This window comes from Neofelis nebulosa, chromosome 1 (genome assembly GCF_028018385.1).
Source record: "Neofelis nebulosa isolate mNeoNeb1 chromosome 1, mNeoNeb1.pri, whole genome shotgun sequence".
NCBI lineage: Eukaryota > Metazoa > Chordata > Mammalia > Carnivora > Felidae > Neofelis > Neofelis nebulosa.
Genome location: NC_080782.1, coordinates 239,367,619 through 239,390,658, shown reverse-complemented (window position 1 = coordinate 239,390,658; position 23,040 = coordinate 239,367,619). Strand labels below are relative to the sequence as shown.

The window sequence follows — 23,040 nt, the reverse complement described above, 5'->3', positions numbered from 1 at the left end:
AGTTCGAGCCCCGCATCAGGCTCTGGGCTGACAGCTCAGGGCCTGGAGCCCCCCTCGGGTTCTGTGTCTCCCTCTGTGTGCCCCTCCACTGTTTGCACTCTGTCTCTCGCGTTGTCTCAAAAATAAATAAACATTTAAAAAAAATTTTTTTTTTTAAAAAGAGTCTTGTGGGTTTTTTAAATCTTCTCTCACTACCGACTAAAGGGCTCACCGGGTCTTTCCAGGTGACCTGGAAGTACACACAGAAGGTGGCTGTCCCAGTTCAGTCTGACAAGGGGACAGGAACCGTCCTGCTGAACCAGGTCCCCTTTCACAAGGATCTTTATCCCGGACCGATCTGCACAGATACCCTCTATCTTCGTCTCAGAGGAAAAGTGTTCCAAGTGACACAAAGTGTTCTTAAAAATCCGCAGCCTGCACTGTGTAGAGGGTAAGACCTGGCCTCTACAGAGACAACTTTCCAGGAAAGCCTAGAAAACAGTACCATCCCACCGACAGTAGGCCACTTCTGTCTTCCCTTACAGATTCTTCATCCCAGCAGGAAAGAAAAACTAAGAGATTGCTAGTTATCTGCCCATAAAAATGAAAAAAAGGGTATTAAACTCCTATAACCCGAAAACCACAATCATCTCCTTGAACAATTCCAATTCAGTAGTCCAGCATGCACCGAAATTTAATAAACCGCCCTGCCTTAGAATAATTGTCACATGGGGTTTGATTTAATTAATCTCAGCAGGCTTGAAAACAGCCCCCAGGAAGTCAATGGGATAAACTCCCTTCAGACGTGCTAGAATGAAAATGTGAATTAGCTAAGCTACCAAGTCAATATTTTAGGTAGTGGTGGGGATTTTAGTTATATGCTTTGACCTACCCACCTGACTGTTAAGCGCTGACCTTGTAAAGCTAGACCGTTCTTGCTTCTGGGTACCCCTAGACGGCTTCTGGGTCAGCACCCATTCAGGGTGAGCACCATGGATGAGGGGTCAGATTAGAAATAAAGATTAGGAGGGGCGCCTGGGTGGCTCAGTCGGTTAAGCGTCTGACTTCGGCTCAGGTCATGATCTCGCGGTCCGTGAGTTCGAGCCCCGCGTCGGGCTCTGTGCTGACAGCTTGGAGCCTGGAGCCTGTTTCGGATTCTGTATCTCCCTCTCTCTGACCCTCCCCCATTCATGCTCTGTATCTCTCTCTCTCAAAAATAAACAAAGGTTAAAAAAAAAAAAATTTAAAAAAAAAAAAAAAAAAAGAAATAAAGATTAGGAGAGGTGCCTGGGCAGCTCAGTCCGTTGAGCGTCCAAGTCTTGATCTGGGCTCAGGTCATGATCGCACGGTTCGCGGGTTTGAGTCCCACGTTGGGCTCTGTGCTAAGCCTGCTTGGGATTCTCTCTCCGCCTCTCTCTCAAAATAAATAAACTTAAAAATAAATAAAGATTAGGAAGAGCAGAAAGAGTTCTTGCTTCCTCCTGTGAGATTCTGCTATGTTAGAAGGAAGGCAGGCAGCATTCTCTGAGCCCTGGGTATTTTTCCTCCTTTCGAGTGGAGTTAAGAGAAGCATGGATGATGTTCCTCGCGGATAACCCAGAGAGCGGAAGCAAGCACGCATACCCTCTCACTCCTCCTGAGCCCCGCTGCCCTGGAAGAAGATTCTAGCTCAGAAAGGAAAGCCTGGAGGGAGGTGACCTTCATCATTCTCCTCCCATCCAAGAGTGAGGTCTACTGAGAAAAGGAGAGACTGGCAGGGGGAGGGAGGGGTGAGCCCCGCCCATGCTACAATTAACACTTGACAGACGCTGTGAGCCTGCACTTGGCCCCAGTGCCTCACCCTGGCCTCTGCTGCCGTCCGCATTTACGAATGAATGGTCCCCACGTCTCAAGGAGCAGGACACCGTCATTATCCGTGAGCCACGCAGAAGCACAAGACGCTCTGCCCGGCGCGCAGCATTTCCAAAGCCGGGTCTGGAGCCGGTGTCGGCCTCCACCCGGCTCAACGTTGGACAGGGCTGTTTATACCCACGCCGGGGGGGGGGGGGGGGGGGGGGGGGGGTAAGGACAGCAGGTGACAGTATGAAGCTAACCCAGTCAGCCTGATTCCCCAAGCTGCAAGTTTATAAATCACTCCTCACCCACACCTTGCCATGGCTTGTGACTTGTCATGAAAAAAAACTAAATGAAGCTGCCACTCTTCCTTGTTCAGAATGCCACTGTTTCATTTGCTTGGTGAGGCCAGGCGTCGAAGACTGGAACTTGACGTAATTAGAAGCTCGCTCCGGGTCACACTGGTACGAGAGAGCACAGCACTGTGGTTCCATCACACACAGCGCTCTACGCGCACACAAACACACACGTACATAATGCACTTGCACACCACACATGGCGATCGGGGACCGATGGAGCGGGCACATACGGTCAAGTCGCCGATCCTTTTCTAGGAAGCAGAGGACACGACAGTTCTGGAAAAGCGGCCTAAGGACACAGAGAGAGAGAGACGCTCTGATGCCAGAGCTGAACTGGATTTGGTGAAACGAGTAGGCTTTGGTAAGATGAGCCAAGCAATCACTGGGGAGTTTAAAAGGTTTGTGTTAGAAAAGTCAAAGGTAGCAAAAGCAGAGAAAACAGGTCTCACAGATTTTAAGAACATACCGTGTTGGAGAACATTCTGCGTACTCTTCCTGGTGTTCCTTGGATCGTTAGCCTCAAACGTCTGAAACCTAAATGTACTTCTCACTGTCCTCATTTTAAACTATATAACTCTGTTGAATATAACTAAAGCTGCAGATATTAATATATCCCCGCCTTCTTTGCTGTTTTCGATGAGGGTTCGGGGGATGTTATTTCAGAAGGATCCATGGAACATTTAAGCAAGGGCAAGTCTTTTGAAGGCCTGTATTTCTAAAGCCTATTCAGTCCACGGGTAACTGGAGTGATAATGGGAAGACCACACAATGGAGCCTAGTCTTTACCATAATACTGAGCTGCTTGTGTGCTCGCTATACAAAAGTTTCCCCAGTGGTAGACTTTCACTCGGTAATCGGGCAGCAGAACAAATATAGCGAATCAATTATTTCCATTTGAAACACACACTTAAATGTCCCGGGGCCGACCTAACAGTAAACACCAATTACTTGCATATCCTGCTCCGAAAACAAAACCAAACACATAATCTAACTTTTCCACAGAAAGAGAACAAATATCTACACTCGAGATTAGGAACTCACCTACTTCTCCTTTCCTTATTTAGTTTGGCCATCCTCCTAGGACTGACTCTGGACTAAAAGATACTACAAACTCACAGAGTTCAAGCCGCATTGCAGATTTCATTCGGAGGGCACTACCTGTGGACCACTCACTCAAGCCTCCTGGTCCCGGGCAAACTACATTTAAAAAAAATTTTTTTTAATGTTTATTTTATTTTTGAGAGAGACAGAGACAGAATATGAGTGGGTTAGGGGCAGAGAGAGAGAGAGACACAGAATCCGAAGCAGGCTCCAGGGTCAGCTCAGAGCCTGATGCGGGGCTCGAACTTATGAACTGCAAGATCATAACCTGAGCCGAAGTCGGACGCTTAACTAACTGACTGAGCCACCCAGGCCCCCTGCGGGTGAACTACGTTTTAATAACTTGTCAGGATATATTAGAATAATTGTTGCATGGGGTTTGGTTTAATTAATCTCAGCAGGGTTCAAGGAAGGCCCATGAAGTCAACATGAAAAATGTCCTTCAGATGTTCTATTATTGAAAGTTGGGGAACTATGTCACCAAAAAAGACAGTGACAGGGAAGGCTGCAGATATAAATCAAAACCCAAATACTTTACACGTGCTGATAGAGAGATGTTTGTCCCACCACGGTAGGAAAAGAAGGGACAGACAGACTTGCTAGGTTGGGGGGTGTGGTGCAAAGCAGATGTTCATCAATAGCTGTAGAATTACTAAAACAACCAATGAAGGTTGAATGAACATGCGTGACGAGACAGGGAATGCAAAAGACTCTACATCCTTTCAAGCGATGGTTGGAAATACATAATTTATAACATAATGGCATTTAGATCCTACAAAACAGATCGGCTACCAAAAAGGGACCGAGTCTGAAGATTTATTCCAGGTCTGAAAACTGGCATTTAGGTACAAATGATATATTAGAGTGGATACAGAATAAACTGGATTCAGATCCCAACCCAGCGGCTTGACACCTGCATTAACCTCGGGAAGGCATTACCCTGTGTGTTTCAGCTGCCATATTTGAAACACGTAGACAGTAATGGTCCCCAACTCTTTAAGTCATTCCCGTCCACGTTGCAAAGCATTGCTACTTCATGACCGTAGAGTCTGGATAGATTCCAAACACTCACGTTTTTCCAGACAGAGATGGGAAAACGGTGCCAGGTGCCGGGAAGGCTGGGGTGGGGAGGGCATGCTGTGTTTACAGCGCGACCCTTATATCCTTACAAAGAGGGGGCTTAGAGAATCAGATGTGGAGATCCACAGCATTGGGCTATGGCGCCTCTCAACTCTGAGAACGAAAGACAGGACGGCCAGGAGATCTCCCAACCAATATGCATTCAACAATCAACGAGTGTTCGTCATCGAACAACTGAAACGACTGCCTTTCTCCTCCTGCCATAGAACCATCAGTGCCCGTGCCAGCAGATGTATACCAAGCACTTACCACACGCCAGGCCCTCTGCTAAGCAAGAATGGACTCATTTTACCCTCACAACAGCCGGTCACAGTGGTTCCCACACTCCGCTGTGCATGGGAAGCTTCTAAGAATTCCCATACCTAGGTCACACCCAAAACCAATCACGATATTTGGGAGTGGGAGTAGGCATCAGCTTTTTTAAAAGACCCCTGGGTAATTCCAACGTGCAGCAAAGTTTGAAATGCCTAAGGGCTGGCCTACCTATTGCCTACATTTTTCAGATAAGGCAACTGAGGCACAGACAGGTGTTACAGAAATAATACGAATTACTGGCATGCAATGCAATGACGCAGGGGGGCCGAAGAAATCGTGAGGATGTACATACGCTGGGCGAAGAAACGCAGGACATGACGGCGGCTGTCGACCTGACAAAAATCCTACGCAATCCAACCAGGCAGACACAGAGCTACCTCTTGTTGAAACAGTGATCACGGAACCATGAAGGCTAACTGTTTAGGACCGTCTAGAAAGCACGTGTTCTAGAATAATCGTTCTCAAACTCTGGCCTTCTGAAACTCTCAGCACGTCTGACTGAGAGCCCTAGAATTTGCTCTTCTAACAGATCCCCGAGTGAGGGAGAACCCCTGTTCTAGACACATCGTAACAGTCATAAATGAGACGCTGGGAGCCACAACCAAGCAGAAGTGTTTGAGAGCTCCTAGGGGCACCGAGCTGCAGTCTGTTTCCCTGCCTCTGCTTATTCAATCTGGCCGAGTCTGTCTTTATGCCTCCCTCTGCCAGCTCCTTCCCTAAGCTGTTCACCCCATTCAGCCCAGGCTGTAGTTAACTCTCAAAACAGAGGCTTCCTCCAGGAAGCCTTCCTGGATCCTAGGCCTCTCATGTGCTCCCCAAAAACCCTGCCCCTAAACTGATCGCTACACCTGCTATACATTTCAAGACTCTCCTTTCACACATCTACCCTCTCCCACTGGACAGGAAGGTGAGCCTCCTCGAGGACAGGAGCTGTTTACGAGAACTCTTTCCACCTGCGGCATCCAGCACGAGGCCCGGCACATAAAAGGTGCCAAGTATGTGCCTGCGGGCCCGCCATCCCGCCAGGAAGGCTGGAAACGGAGCAAAGCTGTGAAGTAGAAGCTGGTTTTCTCATAGCTACAGACGGTCCCAATGTATACACTGGATGTGTTTCAAAGTCCACGTGTAAGTTGTCTTTAGGACTCAGGGCTCATTCACTTCTGCAGCATATGCGGTGGTTAAGCACTAGAGCCTGACCTCAGAAATCTGTTTAACGTGACCGAACTGTAAGTTTAACACTCAAGTACAAGACTGCTCACTGTTTAGATTATATAGAATGATAATCTCTATGAAAGACTGTGATCAAAGTTCCAGTACCAGGCGCACATCTCATTCCTGGCCTCCTGCCCCTCTGTTTTAAGACAATAAAATCTTGGACTCCCTCCCCTTGCACCTGTCCTATGGGATAAGGAAAGTTCCCAGTTTCCCACTTGCCTGCAGGCTGCCTCCCTCCTCCAACAGTTTCCAGTCTGATCATTTCAGCCCTATATTCTCCTCTTCTCCAAGGACAGCTTGCCAACCTTAGAAGCAAACTCCGTCATGATGGGATGTTAACGGGGGCTGGGGGGAAAGGCTGGCTGCCCCCTTCTTCCAGATTAGCCATGCAGAGTCCTCTCGGGACTCCCCAGTCTGGCTGATTCCAGACAGCGAGGACAGGAGGCAGGGGAACGTTCCAGTCCAGAGCTGGCAGGCGAGCGTGGAAGATATTTTCAGTCAGGCACATGGTCCCTGAAATTACAACGCTGAGTTCTCATTTCTTCCACAATGACACAGAGTGGTCCTACTGCAGGGAAACGGTGGAGGCTGTATCTGACCAAGAAATCAGGTCCTTTGAGGTCCTGATTAGATGAGGTAACAGTCCTACGTCTGGGCCATTTGAACCTGAAGACCACAGGATGGGGCATCGCCTGTGTCCACAACTGTGGACATCCGACCACGGCAAACTGCCACCGCCCTGTATTAGAAACATACACGATTGTCTTTTCTTTTTTTTTTTTAATTTTTTTTTTTTTAACGTTTATTTATTTTTGAGACAGAGAGAGACACAGCATGAACAGGGGAGGGGCAGAGAGAGAGACGGAGACACAGAATCTGAAACAGGCTCCAGGCTCTGAGCTGTCAGCACAGAGCCCGACGCGGGGCTCGAACCCACAGACCGTGAGATCATGACCCGAGCCGAAGTCGGACGCTTAACCGACTGAGCCACCCAGGCGCCCCACACGATTGTCTTTTCATTCCGGACACTGCCACAGCTCCCCGGTGCCCTCTCAGGCGGTGAGAAAGCACTGCGTGCTTCACCTGACGTGAAGCAGAGAAGTTCCAGAAGGCCCTGGAACTTCTGTGAGCCCCGGCCCCCCACCCTCGAGCCGCACCTGCAGCTCAGCAAGCAGGAACCATCACTTTGTAGAAGCCTCTGGGAAACAGTGCTGCCTGAGGGAGTCACAAGCCACAGGGCAGACAGACACAGGGAAGAGGACGCCCGGATTTCCTGGGCCAGGCAGCCCTGTGCTCCGGTCTCACTCTGGTCACTTACTATGGGGCTCTGGCCATGACAACGTCCCTGACCTCCATCCTCTCAACTGTGAAAGGGGACCAGGAAAACCTCACTTGCTGTTCAGCTGTGACGATCCTCACCTGAACCACAGAACACAGACAACAATTTGAGTGACCATTCCCTCGATTCTCCCAAGGAGGGACCTAACCACCCTTCTCATTCTAGAAGCCTCAGAGGGAAGCTAATTACATACAACGTATACCTTAGGGCATTAGGGTTTAATTCTGTCAAGAGGGACGGATACAGAATGAGCTGAGTTGAGCATTATGGGTAAAGAATACCCTCCAGGTTTCCTGAGGGTCCCTGGGGGAAGGGATTAAAGGGACAGGAAGGACCCGGGAATCAGGAGGGCATGGGTGTAAGTCCCGGTCCAAGAGAGGGGGGGGGGGGGTGGGCTTGTCAGAGGCAATACAAAAACAGAAACTAACCCGACAGGCTCTCCCCCTTCGCTTCTGTTTCATTTGAGACGCAGGATGGAGGAAATCATGTGAGCACTTTGTGCCTAATGCATTTCTCTCTGCAAATGGAAAATACAATTAAACATTACAGTTACTGATCTTTAAACTGCCGTGTATAATATGCCTCGCCTCTAGGAAGCAGTGTACATTTGGTGCTCGCTCTTGAAAATAACAAAATTACTTCTTTCTAAGACATCTGAATTGATAACTTCCGTTGATTTTATGATCCCACGTATGCCATCACGTATCTCAAAAGCAAACATTTTTAAGGGTTTAGCTTTCAGACAAAACACACACACACACAGAGAGAGAGAGAGAGAGAGAGAGGGAGAGAGAGAGAGAAAACCCCTGACAATTTCCATTCTAAATGAATCTTTCCAAAGCCTCTTAGCTCAGGAAAGGAAGAGGAAAGACGGTTCATTGTTTTCAGCAGCAAGCAGAGAGGTCAACCCACCAAGCCGCAGGGCCAGGCACGGAGAGCCTTGGACCCGAAGTCAACTGATCTGGGATCTAAAGCCAGTTCTACTGTCTTGCTGCTTTCCCTTGGACGCGTCACTTTTTCTCTGGGTCCCAGTTTCCTCACCTGTGGAATGTCAGATCCCTTCCTGCCATCAGAGGATAAAACTTTGCCTACAACTCTGCTTCAGTATCACCAAAAAAATATTTGCCTCCAACTTTCAGGAAGGTGAAGACCAACAAGACAGTATTTGAACAAGGCTTTAAGGTTATATAATGAACTAGAAATAAACAAGACTCATAAAATCACAGGGTTATCAGGGACTCTAGAGGTCTGGCCAGCTAGCTGAAAATGGAATTGAACCCTCAATGCACAGGAGACAGTTGGCAATGGTCTTTACTTTCTCCTCGAGTTCCTGTAGCTAAGGGGCCCAGGGTGTTCTCTTGAGGAAGCAGGCTGAAAGTGAGCTTGAAATGACAGTCAGCCTGGTCAGTGTCCCCAGTCTTGCTGAAGGGCATTAGGCATCAGGTTTTCCCCATATACTGTTCTACAGGTAGAGATAGTTTGCCCTCAACTGTTATCAATTGCAGACTAAATAAAGCATGCAAATGATGACCTGGTTTCCAAAGCCAAATTCCAGCCCATGTCTGAGTTCAAAAGTTCCTACCGCACGGAAGCTCAGCGCCTGGTGAGGAGGGGTCCACCACTACGTAGCCATGAGAAACTGGGCCTGTTACTTCTCTCAGCCTCTCTGGTCTCATCTGTAAAATGGGGACAGTAATAATATCTATATTCCAAGGAGGAGAGGAGGATTTGTGAGCTTTATTGCATGTAAATCCCTCAAAAGGGTGCCTGGCCCATGTTAAGTGTTTTGGTAAGTGCTACCTAACATTCGTATTGATATCAATGGTAACATAATTCCAGAACTATGTATATGATACTAGAGCAGACAGGAAGATCCTGAAATCCAGAGCACTCCTAGGGAGATGCAGCTGTCCCCTACCTCCACCTCCTGACCCCTTCAGGGGTCTGAAATAAAGAAGTCTGCAAGGTAACGGAGGACTGATTGGAAAAGAGGAAAAGGAACCGACGGATGGTGATGGCATAGAAGAATCACAACCAAAGACAGTGAAACGAGGGGTGCTGTGAGGGCAACAGCAGGCTGTGCTGGCAAAAAGCACCTGTCAAGGAGAAAGAAGTAGGTAAAAAGCAAGAAAGCACCATGTGGGAGAAACTCACGATACAGAATCAGGATGCCCACGCCTGTGTAGCACAAATGAAAAAGTGGATAATCAAACTGGGTGGACAGATGATGGCAAATGTGGGGGCCGAAGGAGGTAGATGAAAATTACAGTATGTATAAGAAACAGTCACATAAAGCTCTAAAGGATGTGGGGGCAGAGAACAAGGTTCAGCAGCGGGAAGAGTGCATAATTAACAGACACCAGGAGAACAATGGAGTGAGGAGGTTTGCAAATTGGGGGACGTGAAGAAAAAAGGTGCATTTGTTAAGAAAGGTGGAAATACAAAACCGGAGTGAGATTTCTGTGCCTGTTGGCAAAGGAGAGCAAAGAACTGGGACTCTTGAAGGGGGGTTATGGGGAAGAAAACATCAGGCAACACAGAAAACGAGGTGGGGTGCAGAGAAAACAGGGGGGGGGGGGGTTGATTTTGATTTTGGATAGCCCTGGTCATAAATGCTAAGTAAATTCAAATTACTGTTCTAACATTATCATCCAACGCTGGGAAGCACCTAACCCGGAGAGTTCTTGTTTGCTTTGGTTTGGTTTGCTTTTTCGCACTTGGAGGGAGGGGAGATTTGCTCAGGCTCTGTAACTTTGCACAGTCGGATGGGTGGCCCGCCAGCACAGGTCACCTGAGTTCCCCCTGACGCGGGCAGCAGTGGCGGCTCCTACCTTCCCGGGGCTGGTATGCAAATTCCCTCACCACGTCAACCACGAACGGAACCAAACCGACGCCAGCAACTCCCTCCGATCCACAGACGACAGACGCCGGGTCCCACCGCTCTTTCTCGTGAGATGAGCCCCAGCTGGGACCCAGGGAGAAACTCGCTTCCAAAACCAAGTTCTCCGACCGCATCCCTTCCAGGGCCGCCGGCCGCAGCAGCCCCGGGCGGGCGCTCGCCGCACCGGTCACGCTGCGGGAGGGAGCCGAGCCGGGGAGGGAACACCGGCCGCACCAGGCTCCCCGAACCTTTGTCCGCGCGCCCCGCGCAACCTCGCAGGCCAGGCCCGGCGAGTCGGGAGCGCGAGGCAGTTTCAGGGTAATCCCCGAAAGGGTCGTGCAGGAGCCGGCCTCTTCCACGAGCACCGCCGGCACGCGCTTCCCCCGGGCCACGCCGCTGGCGAGCCCGGGGAGCGCCGAGCAACCGCCGCAGGGCACCAACAGGTGGGCAGCGCGGGCGGCCCGACGAGCGGCCAGGAGGACTGAGCGGGGCGTCCCCGGACTACGAAAGCCATCGCCTGGGGCTAATTCCTCTCCCGGGGCTCCCAGCTAACAGCCCTGGACGCCGGCCCCGCGCCCACCCCGCAGAGCCGCACGCCCGAGTGCAGCCTCACCTCGCGTGGGCCCCGCTCGGCGGAGCCTCCAAAGCCAGCGGATCCAACACGTCCCTGCGAACACGGGGCCGGTCCCGGTCCCGCCGAGCTCCGAGCACGCCGGGCTCCCCGGGAGCCTCTGCACCCGCGCGCTGACTCCGGGCTGGCGGCGGGCGGGGCCGCCCCGGGAAAAGCGCGCTGCTGAATCCCGCCCGCGCCGCAGCCACCCGGCTCCCCGGGCCACGCCCCCAGCCCGCCCGGCCACGCCCCCAGCCCAGCTCTCCCTCGACGCCCGCGGACGGGCCAGCCCTCCAACCCAAGCCACGCCCCCGGCCGGCCCTGACCACGCCCCCAGCGCGGGTCTCTGTCCACTCAGGCCACGCCCCCGACCCGGCTCTCCCTCCGCCACCCTCTCAGGCCACGCCCCCCGCCCAGCGACGACCCCCCCCCCCCCCCCCCCCAGCTAAGGCTGCCTTTGCCTACAGCCCGGCTGTCCCCACCATCCTCCCGGCCATTCCCAACCCCCCACAGCATCCCCCATCCCCCATCAGGATCACCCACCCCCGCCCCCGGCCCTCCTACACTTCTCCCCCACCCCAGCTTTTCTTCCTCTCAGCTACACCCCCAGCCCGGCTCCTTTCCTACCACCCCCAGCGACGCCCCCATATCACTACCCCAGCACCCCCAGCCTCGCCCAGGGCGGGAGGAGCCGCCGCGTCGCCGGGGCAACCGCCCCCCCCCCCCCTCCCGTCCACTCGCCCCACCTCTGCCTGGGCTTGGAGCGAAGGCACCGTGGCTGCGCGCATTTCCGAGCAAGGGAAACAAACACTAGGTGAGGGTTTTTAAACCTACCCTTCTCCCCAGGAACTACGACAAGTCTTATGTGTGCCGTTCAGTGAACCCACTCAAAGCACTACCACCTTTTTCTGTGTGGCTCACGGGCTAATCATTAATTCGCATGAAAACCACAGAGGCGAAGCAAACCCTCCTGTGATAGGATGAGGACCCCAAATAGTCTGTGAATGTTTACATGCAACTGATGAAACTTATAAAGTAAACATACCCTTCCGAAAGCTGCCAGTTTTTAGGTGATTCATTTGAATGGTTACTATGCGCCAGCACTACTGTAAACATGGATTACTTCTGTCATCAAGGAACAATAACAACTATTTTTAAACTAAGGACATAAAATAGGGGCACCCGGGTGGCTCAGTCCGACTTCGGCTCAGGTCATGATCTCAGAGCTCGTGAGTTCGAGCCCCGCCTAGGGCTCTGTGCTGATGGCTCGGAGCCTGGAGCCTGCTTCGGATTCTGTGTCTCCCCCTCTCTCTGCCCCTAACCCGCTCACATTCTGTCTCTGTCTCTCTCAAGGATAAATAAACATTAATTAAAAAAAAAAAAGAACATAAAATGATGAAACTACCGAATGAAGAGTCAAAATTAACTTTATACTCTTTTAAATAGTGAAAAAAATTGTAATATCAAATGGTGGATACATGTCATATACATTTGTCAAAACCCACACCAAGAGTGAACTCAAATGTAAACTCGTTCCTCATAATGTATAAATATTGACTCATCAGTTGTAAGAGATGTACCACACTGATGTAAGATGTCCATGGTAGGAGAAGTTGGGGGGGGGAGTATAGGGGAACTTTCCACTCAAACCGCTCTAAAAAAGTCTATTAATTAAAGCACACACACCAAAATATTACTGGCAATTAACTCTGAGTGGTGGAAATGTGGACAAATTTTAAATTTTTTGTTTGAACCTTTATTGACATCCCCAAATTTTCAGCAATGAGCACATATTTTTAAGGCAGAAAAAAATATTACATAAATAAACTGTGGAAAATTTTAGAGACAGCATGAGAGGCTAATATCAAATATCCCACTTATTTCTATTTTGCATAACTTTAAAAAAATCTGCCTGAAGCCCTTACGAGTGTTAAAAATTAAATCTATTTTAGTATTGTTAAAAAAAAAGAATCTCAAGGGTGAACTTTTTTTAATGATCTCTTGAGAATTAGCACAAACCTGGGGAGAACATTTTTATTTTTCTTTATAAAAAATCTGGGTCTCAAACAATCACTTCTGCCTGCTTGGAAATCACTATTAATATTTACACGCAACACTTTTTCCAGTGAAGAAAAACATTATACTCGAAACCACGTTCTTGGGGGAAATAGTCCCTGGCCTCCGGATACTTGGATCTCTGCAGAGTTCGAGGTATCTGCTGTCCTGATACCTGGGATCATAGGCAAGCCTTTTGCCTGAGTTTCAGTTTCCTTCTCAGGGAAAAGGGAAACCTCGCTCTCTGGATTGGTTGGAAAATACCCAACTTTAGCCCATAGAAGAATCCTGGTATCTTAGCACGTACAGGTGCTTGATAATTATGAGTTCCTGTCCTTTAAAAAATACATTTTTTAGTGTTTTAAGGAGAGTCTTGAGCTCCTGATGTAATAACCTATTGGAGCAAGGCAGGATGTTTCAAGAGAAACCTCATCCATGTGACATGGAGTGGGGATTGGGCCCTTGACCATCACTAGCTAGAAGCATTAAGTGGATAAATCACCAAACTTCCCTGCATCTCATTTTTCTAACTGGTTAAATGAGAGATTTGGACCAGCGATCTCTCAGCTTCCTTCAGCTTCCATCACTGCATGGGGAATGTCAGTGTGGCTTCTGAGTAAAAAGGTTTAAATCCCCTCCAGTGACCTTTCTCTCGGCCTGCAGGACCAGCCATCACTCACCACCCTGCAAACAAAGCTGACATCTGCCTTCTACCCTCCCCACAAAAGACCGAGTCCCAGGGTTTCTTTGAATTGTTTTCCTCTCTGTGATCTCCTTGGACCAGACTAGCCGCTTAAATTCTAACAGTAGCCAATCCATAGCTTTGACCAAAGATTCATGGTAACATCACTGGTGCTTTCTGCAGGATAATGTCCAGGGACAGAAAGTACCATTTTCCACCAAGTTTACGGTGCACTTTTTTCCCCCCACATAATTACGTCTCCAAAAGTATAATGTGTGTTTGTGTTCATATTTATTGAGCACTTAATATGCTGTGTCGTTTACATTCAATATCTCCTTAAAGCCTCAAAACAGCCCCCAAGGTGCTATTATCATTCTTGTTTTACAGATGGGAAAACAAAGTTCAGAGAAGGGGAATGCATTGCTTATGGTAGGTCCCCCAGCCAGTAAAAAATGATGGCGCCAGGTTCGATTTCATGCTGCTGCTTTTAAACTCTGTGAAGGCGGCTGTATTGAGGCTTCGTCCAGGGTTCTGAAGAAGAATTACTGTCTTCGGTCCCCTGACAGTCCCCACTCCTCAGGGGTTTTTCAGGAGAAGGGATAAGGGAGGAAAGTGTTCCAGACTGAATGTTTATCCCCTGTCCATCTCCCCCACGCCTCCCCCTGTAGTCTCACATGTTGGAGCCCCCATTCCCAGTAAGATGGGTTTAGGAGGTAGGACCTTTGGCAGGAGACAGGGTTTAGATGAAGTTATGAAGGAGGGGCCCCATGATGGGGTTAGTGCCTTAATAAGAAGAGAATTCTGGGTCTTACCTTCTCCTTCTGCCTCTCCCTTGGGAGGACACAGCAAGAAGGTGGCCAGCTGCAAGCCAGGAATCTGGTGGCTGATCTTGGCCCTCCCAGCCTCCAGAAATGTAAAACATGAATTCCTGTTGTTTAAGCCACCCAGTGTGCTCTTTTGTCATGGCGGCCAAGCTGACTAATACAGAAAGGAAACTCCTTTCTCCTTGTTTTAGATACTTTTTCTTTAAGGATCTTCCAAAAAGTAACCCTTCTGGCCTCGGGCCCCACCCTCTACTGCCCAAGAAGTGGGAGAAATCCATTGGTCCACCTAATTTATTAATAATTTATTAAAAGCACAGGATTCACTCTTTTCGAACCTCTCCACCCAGACAACTCCAGAGCCAGACTGTCACCTGGACAGGATACCTGATGGTTGTCATCTGACTTGAAGGGGGCGGGGGCGGGGGCGGGGGGGGGGGGGAGGGGGCAGGAAGAACATGCAGATTATATTAGTAAGAACTCTTCGCACAGACCCAAAGTCACAGTCTCTACCAGACTTTATCAGGAACATCACTGACATTTTTGTCCTCATCTGTCAGTCTCCTGCATCTTGTTTCTTAATTGGTTGTGAAGGCAGAAAGGGAAGGAAAGAGGGCTCGGCTGGCCCACAGTTGTCCCTGGGGTGGAAGATAAAGCCTGAAAGAGCATTGGCCTCTTCTACCCCAGCGCTGCAGCTTTGAGAAAATTGTCGAACCTCTCTGTGACCTTCTCCTTCTCTGTGACACACTCTGGTAAAGATCAAGTGTGATAATATATGTAAAGTCCCAGCTTACTTTCTGGCACATGGTAAAATGCAAATAAGATGGTGGCTGTCATCATTGATCAGAATGGATAAGAAAGATTTGCTGTCGTCAATTTTACAGTTTATCAGAGCAGACGTCTCTCTAATTTAAGCTTTCTAGGATGACAGAATAATCTTTGGTAGGGGCGCCTGGGTGGCTTAGTTAAGCGTCTGACTTCGGCTCGGGTCATGATCTCGTGGCTCGTGAGTTCGAGCCCCATGTCGGGCTCTGTGCTGACAGCTCAGAGCCTGGAACCTGTTTTGGATTCTGTGTCTCCCTCTCTCTCTCTGCCCCTTCTCCACTCATGCTCTGTCTCTCTCTCTTTCTCTCTCTCTCAAAAAAAAATAAACCTTAATAAAAAATTAAAGAAAAAAAGAATGATGTTTGCTATTTGTCACATTATTTGGGCACATAAGTACCTATTTGGGGGAGGGTAAGGAGTGCCCAACTGATTCGGACAGAGAAAGAAAGGCATTTTCCCTATTCTTTGCCCAGGGGCCGGCTCCAGCATCGGTCTAGGGTGCCCTCCCTGTGTGCTCAGCCAAAAGGATGCTGGAGGAAATCCGAAGGATTTGGAGAAAATATGATGGGCCAGGTGGCCACAAGGAAGAGAGGAGAATGGGCAGTAAAACCATGTCCCCAGCTTCCTTACTGGCCAACCAGAATCTGCACAAAGCCATTAGCGTGAGGGGTGAGTGGCTGTCTGCAAAAGCCCGATTCCCACGTGGTTCTGAAAGCTCTTCAAGACCCCTCTGCCCCTCTCCCAACCGGGAATCTGGGTTTCCAGGGTGTATGTTGACTCGACTGAGGAGGACAGTTTCTGAGAGCAGTTCTCCACAAACACAGTCTCTCTCTCCGCCTCAGTCAAACAACTCCTGAAATCCTGTCTTATTACATCGCCACGATTGAGCCCCTCTTCTGTCAATGTTTGCTTCATCGCTCTGGCCCCTTCACTGTGTCACAGCGTGCCCTTGATCCTCCACGCGATGCGATCTCTACCTTGGTGATGGGGCCCTGGCTGCGGAGGCAGGCAGCTGCCATTGCGCCCCCTTTCACCTTTCACTAGCTGGCCTTGGGTAAGCTCTCCTGAACCTCAGTTTCTTCATCCGTAATGTAGAAATAATAATGCGTGCCCTGTCGTGGTAGGGATCACATGAGACGATCTCTGCGAAGACTTTAGAACCGCCAGACCTACAGAGAGTATGTAATATGAACGGCTGCTAAGAGTACACACACAGGCAAACCCAGACCTGCCTGGTGACCTCCAGAGTCTTGCTCAAGGCTCACTTCAAGTCCACGTCTTTGAAGTCTTCCCTGACTTCCCTAGGTGGGGTTTGTTACTTTCCATTCTGTGGGACCCTAAGACCTTAGACACACTTCTGTTTCAGTGCTAACCAAAGACACTATGAGCGCCCTGAGGCAGTGTGTGTGTGTGTGTGTGTGTGTATTTATATATACAATTTTTTAATTAATAGTCTTTTTTAGAGCAGGTTTTGGTGTATAGAAAAATTAAACAGAAAGTTCAGAGAGTCCCCACATACCTCCTTATTCTTACCGGGAACGGTTTCTCTCCTTGTTAATAAACATGTGGTATCAGTGTGCTACGTTTCTTCCAATTGATGAGCCCATATTGACACATTGTTATTAACTGAAGTCCATAGTTAATGGCAGGGTTCACTCTCCCTATTCAACACTTCTGTGGGTTTTAATAAGGCAGAATGTCATGTCTCTACCACCACAGTTTCACCCAGAATAGTTTCACAGCCCTAAACATCTCCTGTGTTCCACGTGTTCATTCCTCCCTTCTAACTGCTCTCTCTACCTCCACAGTCTCGCCTCTTCTAAAATGTCATATAGTTGGAGTCATACAGTATTTAGCCTTGGCGAACATTAATTACCCTAAGACTTCAGACACAAATGTGTTTCAGCACTGATCAAAGACATTATGACCTCCTTAAGGGCAGACATTTTTTTCTTTTACTTTATTTATTTCCTTTGGGATCTCCCACATTACTAGGTACATAGTAAGTACTCGGTCTTCAACAGTATAATAATAATAATAATAATAATAATAATAATACACTTTAGATGTTAGTATATGCTTTAAAGCATATTAGAAACATAAAGAATGAAAATTTTTTTTTAAAAACCAGTTTCTAAATTCAGGGTTCTGACAGTCTAGGCAGGCATCCAATTCTTTTTGGCTCATTTTTATAAGTCCTATTAAGACAATAATTCTTTTCAACTCCAAAATTCTAAGCAAACTCCTAATAACTACTATAGCCCACAACTATAATTTTGAGATGAATCATGTGGCCAGTTTTGAATTTCAGCTCTGACCAAACACTTCCAGCTTAAAACCCAAGTTAATTCTTTTTTCTTCCCCCCACCAACTTCAAAAGTAAAGGAGAACAAATGAGAGAGAACAAGATGATTCACTGTTCACTTAGAAGTAGACTTTGAATAATGAGGAGCAAGTTAAGGAGACAGTTATAGTAAATGTTAACAGAGGGCTACTTCCCAGACCAGAATATTAACTGAGGAATATTCACAGTAAGTCTCTAGATCTGGGTAGCGAGGGAAAATGAATAAATGGACGTGCCAGGGAAAGGAACTTTGATAAGAGAATCATACTCATAGAGGTTTAAGAAAACGGCAGTAAAGGCATCCACTGACCAAAGTCAATTAGACTCCAGGGTTCCGGCACCTGCTTGGACTTACTGCATTGCTGGAGACATACAAACTGCCCCCTGAACACTTTGCAGAATTAAACTGGAAATGTTTACAAGTAATAAAATGGAAATGTCTCACCATCACTGTGAGAGCCGCCGGTCCCTGCATCAGAGCAGACTTCGATCTCTACCTATATCTTTTCATTCAGTCTTCAGGGTGAGAGCACAGGTTTGGTAGAAGACAACTGAATTTGGACCCCACCCCTGCCACTGCCACTTAGTAACTAAGTGACTTAGAGCAAGTTACTTTATATCTCTTAGCCTTAAATATTTAAAAAATTGAGGTATAACTTAGATATGGTACAGTACATAAATCTTACATGTATAGCTGGGTGAGTGTGTGTGCGTGTGTGTGTGTGTGTGTGTGTGTGTGTGTGTTAGACAGACCCCAAGATGACCCACCATGATGCCTGCCTCTTGATGTTTCTGTCTTTATGTAAGTCGCTCTACCACTACAGACAGAATCTGCGATTTCCACCCAACCAACAGAATATGGCACGAGTGACAGGATATTTTATTATATAAAGACCCCATTCTAACAGACACTCATTGTTGGCTCGGTGAAGCAAAGTGGCCCCGTTGGAGAGGCCCATGTGGCAAGGAACTGTGAGCAACCTCTAGGACCTGGGTGGGGGCAGGCATTCTCCAGCCGATCACCATACAAAAGCTGGGGCTGTCCATCATACTGTTGCACGGAAGTAAGTTCTGCCAACAACTTGAACGAGCTTGGGAGCAAGTTCTTCCCCACTCAAGCTTCTAGGTCACAACACAGCCCAGCCACACCTTGATTGCAACTCAGAGCCAAGGACCCATCTGAGCTGTGCCCAGACTTTTGATCCATGGAAACTGAGAGAAAATACCTATGTGTTGTTTTAACCCACTTAAGTTGGTGGTGATTTGTTTTCATATCACAGAAAACGACTGCGTATCAGTGTAACCACAAGGCTGATCAAAAGATAGTATATCTCTAGCACCTCATGTGCCCTCCCCATTAGCAATGCCCACTACCCCAAGGACAGAGATGATTCTAACCACCATCACCATAAGTTACTTCTGTTTTTGAACGTCATATAAATGGGATCATGCAGTGTGTATTCTTTTGTGTCTGATTTCTTTTCTTAACACTGTGCCTGTGAGCTTCATCCATGGTCCATGTAACAGTAGTTCATTCTTTTCTATTGCTGTGTAGTATCCCACTGTTTGAACATACGAAGTCCTGTTCATGGTGAACAATTAGGTTGTTGCTATTGTCGGTTAGTACGCTTCCAGGAACATTGTTGAATGTGCCTGTACTAGAAAAAAAAATTATAACCAGGAGTGGAATTGCTAGGTCACAGAGTTTGCATGTGTTTACCTTGTTTCATACTGCCAAATATTTTTAAAGGTTTACGTATTTCTTTTCTTTAATGTTTTTATTTTATTTTTGAGAGAGAGAGACAGAGCACGAGTGGGGGAGGTGCAGAGAGAGAGAGGGAGACACAGAATGGGAAGCAGGCTCCAGGCTCCGAGCTGTCAGCACAGAGCCCGACATGGGGCTCGAACTCACAGACAGTGAGATCATGACCTGAGCTGAAGTCGGACACTCAACCGACCGAGCCACCCAGGTGCCCCTACATATTTATTTATTTATTTATTTATTTATTTACTTATTGAAAAAAAATTTTTGACATTTATTTATTTTTGAGAGAGACAGAGTGTGAGCGGGGGAGGGGCAGAGAGAGAGAGAGAGAGAGACAGAGACAGAGACAGAGACAGAGACAATCTGCAGCAGGCTCCAGGCTCTGAGCTGTCAGCACAGAGCCTGATGCGGGGCTCGAACCCACGAGCCGCAAGACGACGATCTGAGCTGAAGTCGGACACCCAACCGACGGAGCCACCCAGGCGCCCCAGGTTTACTTACTTTTGAGAGAGCGTGAACAGGAGAGGGACAGAGAGAGAGAGGGGGAGAGTATCCAAGATTGGCTCCATGCTGGCAGCAGTGAGCTCAATGTCGGGGTGGAACGCATGAACCGTGAGATCGTGACCTGAGCTGAAGCGGGACGCTCAGCTGGCCGAACCACCCAGGTGCCCCCAGACATTTTTTCAAAGTGGTTGTATCAGTTTACATTGCCACGAGTGACATAACAGACTTCCGGGTGCTCCGCTGCCCTCATTAATACTTGGTATCGTGTTAGCCTCAGAAGAATAGGGAGAGCAAGAGGACCCACCACCTAGCGTTGTGAACATCAAGTGAGAACACATGCAAATGTCCTCATAAAATTGAACTTGCTTGATGAATAGCGGACATTCGTTTCCTTATTGGCTTCCAGATCGCACAGGTAGAAGTGGCTGGGCCGGGATTCAAACCCCAAGGGAGACATTCCACACGCCACCCTCTTTCCACCACACCTTCTTCCACTAGGCCACTTCCCAGACATGTTTAGTGGGCATCAATCCCCACAAATGGTTCAAAATGATCTCTTTTTCTTGGACCCCATTCTCCTCCACAGATCCCCAGGAAGTCTGTGTTCTTTCTACGTGACATAAAACACGAATAGAATTGCAGGCCCACAATGTGGAGGGTGTCTGCGATTTCTTTTCCAGAAAATTCCCACGCTCTTTATTGCCATTTTCTGTGGTGCGTTCCCTCCACCAAATACCTTCTTTTTTTAAAAAAAAAAATTTTTTTTAACGTTTATTTATTTTTGAGACAGAGAGAGACAAAGCATGAATGGGGGAGGGTCAGAGAGAGGGAGACACAGATTCTGAAACAGGCTCCGGGCTCTGAGCTGTCAGCACAGAGCCCGACGCGGGGCCTGAACTCACGGACCGCGAGATCATGACCTGAGCCGAAGTCGGCCGCTTAACCGACTGAGCCACCCGGGCGCCCCAGCCACCAAATACCTTCTGTTGAAAGTGGTCTTGGCTGCCTTTGTGGATTTCTTCGTCTAAAGAGCATACTTTACAGTTGGTCCTAAACTGTCAGCTTCTTCACTTTCCTGCCCCACACTAACAGACTACTTGCTCTATTATTTCCTCCTTGCCTACACGACAAGAACAAGTTGTATCCATAAATGAAGGCAATGAAATGGAAGGTGAGGATTGTGCGGGTGGCAGCGAGGGAGAAGCTGGTGAGGTGGGCCATGCAGCCCGAAGACAGGACAGTAGGTGGACGGTGTGGCTCCCACATCAGAGGCTCCAGGACCACACAAGAGCCTGTCCGGAAATCCACACGGCTGGTCTAGCATCCAGGCTCATTGGCCAAAGGGCTGACGTGTTTGTAACGCACTGGAATGTTTCTTCTAAGGTTGATTTCATGTTTGTGGAGGAAAAACTGCAGATGGAATAAAATCAGATTGAGGACAATGTCTAGGGAGGATGCCCCAGTCTCAACTCAGAGAACACGATTAGACATGAGAACAGATGTAATACAGATTTTTCTTCTCAGACACATATTCAGGATGGTTCTTTGATTTGCACATCGCCTTTATCACATTCAACTGCACCATGTGTGGAAATTCGGAAAAGTTAGCAATGAAAAGAGTATTACAATTTAAGATGCAAAAGTGAGAAGGAACGCAGAGAACTGACACTAGGCCCTGAACGCAGGGGAAAAGACAAAACTGTTTCAAGACCTGTAACTTTCTCCAGGACAGGGGCAGGGAGAGGCTCAGAGGCAGCAGAGTCCTAACCACATCCTCCGCAGAGTCCCACAGCGTCACCTGCGCCTTTGGATGGCAGGCTCTGCTCTCCGCCTGTGCTGGCTGTTTCTGACAGGTTCACCAACCTTTCAAAACTAGGTCTTCCCCGAGAGCTGAATCATGACTCTCCAGCAACACACGCTTCTCTTCTCTCTGCTGCCCTCACGCCAGGCCACGTATAGCAACTGAGTTAGTCAAGCATTGCATATGTAATGCTTAGTACTATTAAAAACTATAAGGGTAGAAAAAACAGTGACGTCTGGTAATGTCCATTTAATACTTACTATGTGCCAGGTTCTGTTTTAAGCATTTTACATGTTTTTACTCCTTTGATTCTCGGCATAAACCCTATGGGGTGGGAACTGCTGATGTTCCCACTTTACAGATGAGGAAACCAAGGCCTCACCAGGGAGGCTGGAGACTTACCCAGGAAGACACATAGCTGGAATGTGAAATCAGACAGTTGACCTCCAGACCCCACCCTCTTACAACAATGTGCCTCAGTAATGGACATTAACTTCTAGGAAGTTAAACAGAACAAAACACCACAGAATCAGAGACTAAATATGAAAAACCATCAAAGGAAATTAGATGTTCAGCAGACTACCAGAACACAAAGGTTTGGTGCTCACTAAGGAAGCACCTACTAAAGAATAAATAAGTAGAGGGGCACCTGGGTGGCTCAGTCGGTTAAGTGTCGACTCTTGATTTCAGCCCAGGTCATAATCTCCTGGTTGTGGGATCGAGCCTACCTCAGGCTCAGTGCTGGCAACACGGAGCCTGCTTGGGATTCTCTTTCTCCCTCTCTTTCTGCCCCTCCCCTGCTAGTGTCCACGCACGTGGGCTCTCTCTCTCTCTCTCTCAAAAAAAAATAAATAAACAACTAGAAACGTATATGGGAATAAGTGAAGGCATATTAGGAATGGTAAGATAAATAATAAACAGACACATGATGTCATTTATTAAAATTATGGAATAATCCGGGATGCACTGTATATGCATGCGCAATTTGAAACATTTTTTATGCAAAGGAAAAGATAAAACAAGCTTTGTTTATACATAACATGATCTCTTATTTAGAGAATCTGGTGTATTCTACAAAACTAAAGACTACTAGAACTAATCAGTAAGTTTAGGAAGGTTGAGTACCCTAGATCAATATACAATTAACAGTTTCATTTCCATACACTATCAACAAATCAGATTAAAATTAAAATTTAAAACATCTATATGATTTCTTTTTTTTTTAATTCCAGGGTAGTTAACACACAGTGTTATATTAGTTTCAGGTGTACAATACACGGATTCAACAATTCTATACATTACTCAGTGCTCATCATCATAAGTGTGCTCTTATCATGTATTTCCCATGAATACATGCCCATCACGTATTTCACCCCCCTCCCCCCGCACCTCCCCTCTGGCAACCATTAGTTTGTTCTCTATAGTTAAAAGTCTGTTTTTTGGTTTCTCTTTTTTTTCCCCCTTGTTTATT

At 47.8% G+C, this 23,040-nt stretch overlaps 1 protein-coding gene across 3 annotated transcripts in view; it reads right to left on the bottom strand.

The window, feature by feature from the left end:
- The window catches only part of SPATA13 (spermatogenesis associated 13), a 351,830-nt gene that overhangs the window by 140,411 nt on the left and 188,379 nt on the right, over positions 1-23,040 (bottom strand). The window contains exon 1 of one of the 3 annotated variants that reach the window (XM_058689776.1): positions 10,776-10,971. The exons of the other annotated variants lie outside the window; for them this stretch is intronic. The gene's annotated coding sequence lies outside the window, so the exon portion shown is untranslated. Of the gene's footprint in view, positions 1-10,775; positions 10,972-23,040 lie in introns of those variants that run through there. 3 annotated transcript variants of the gene reach the window in all.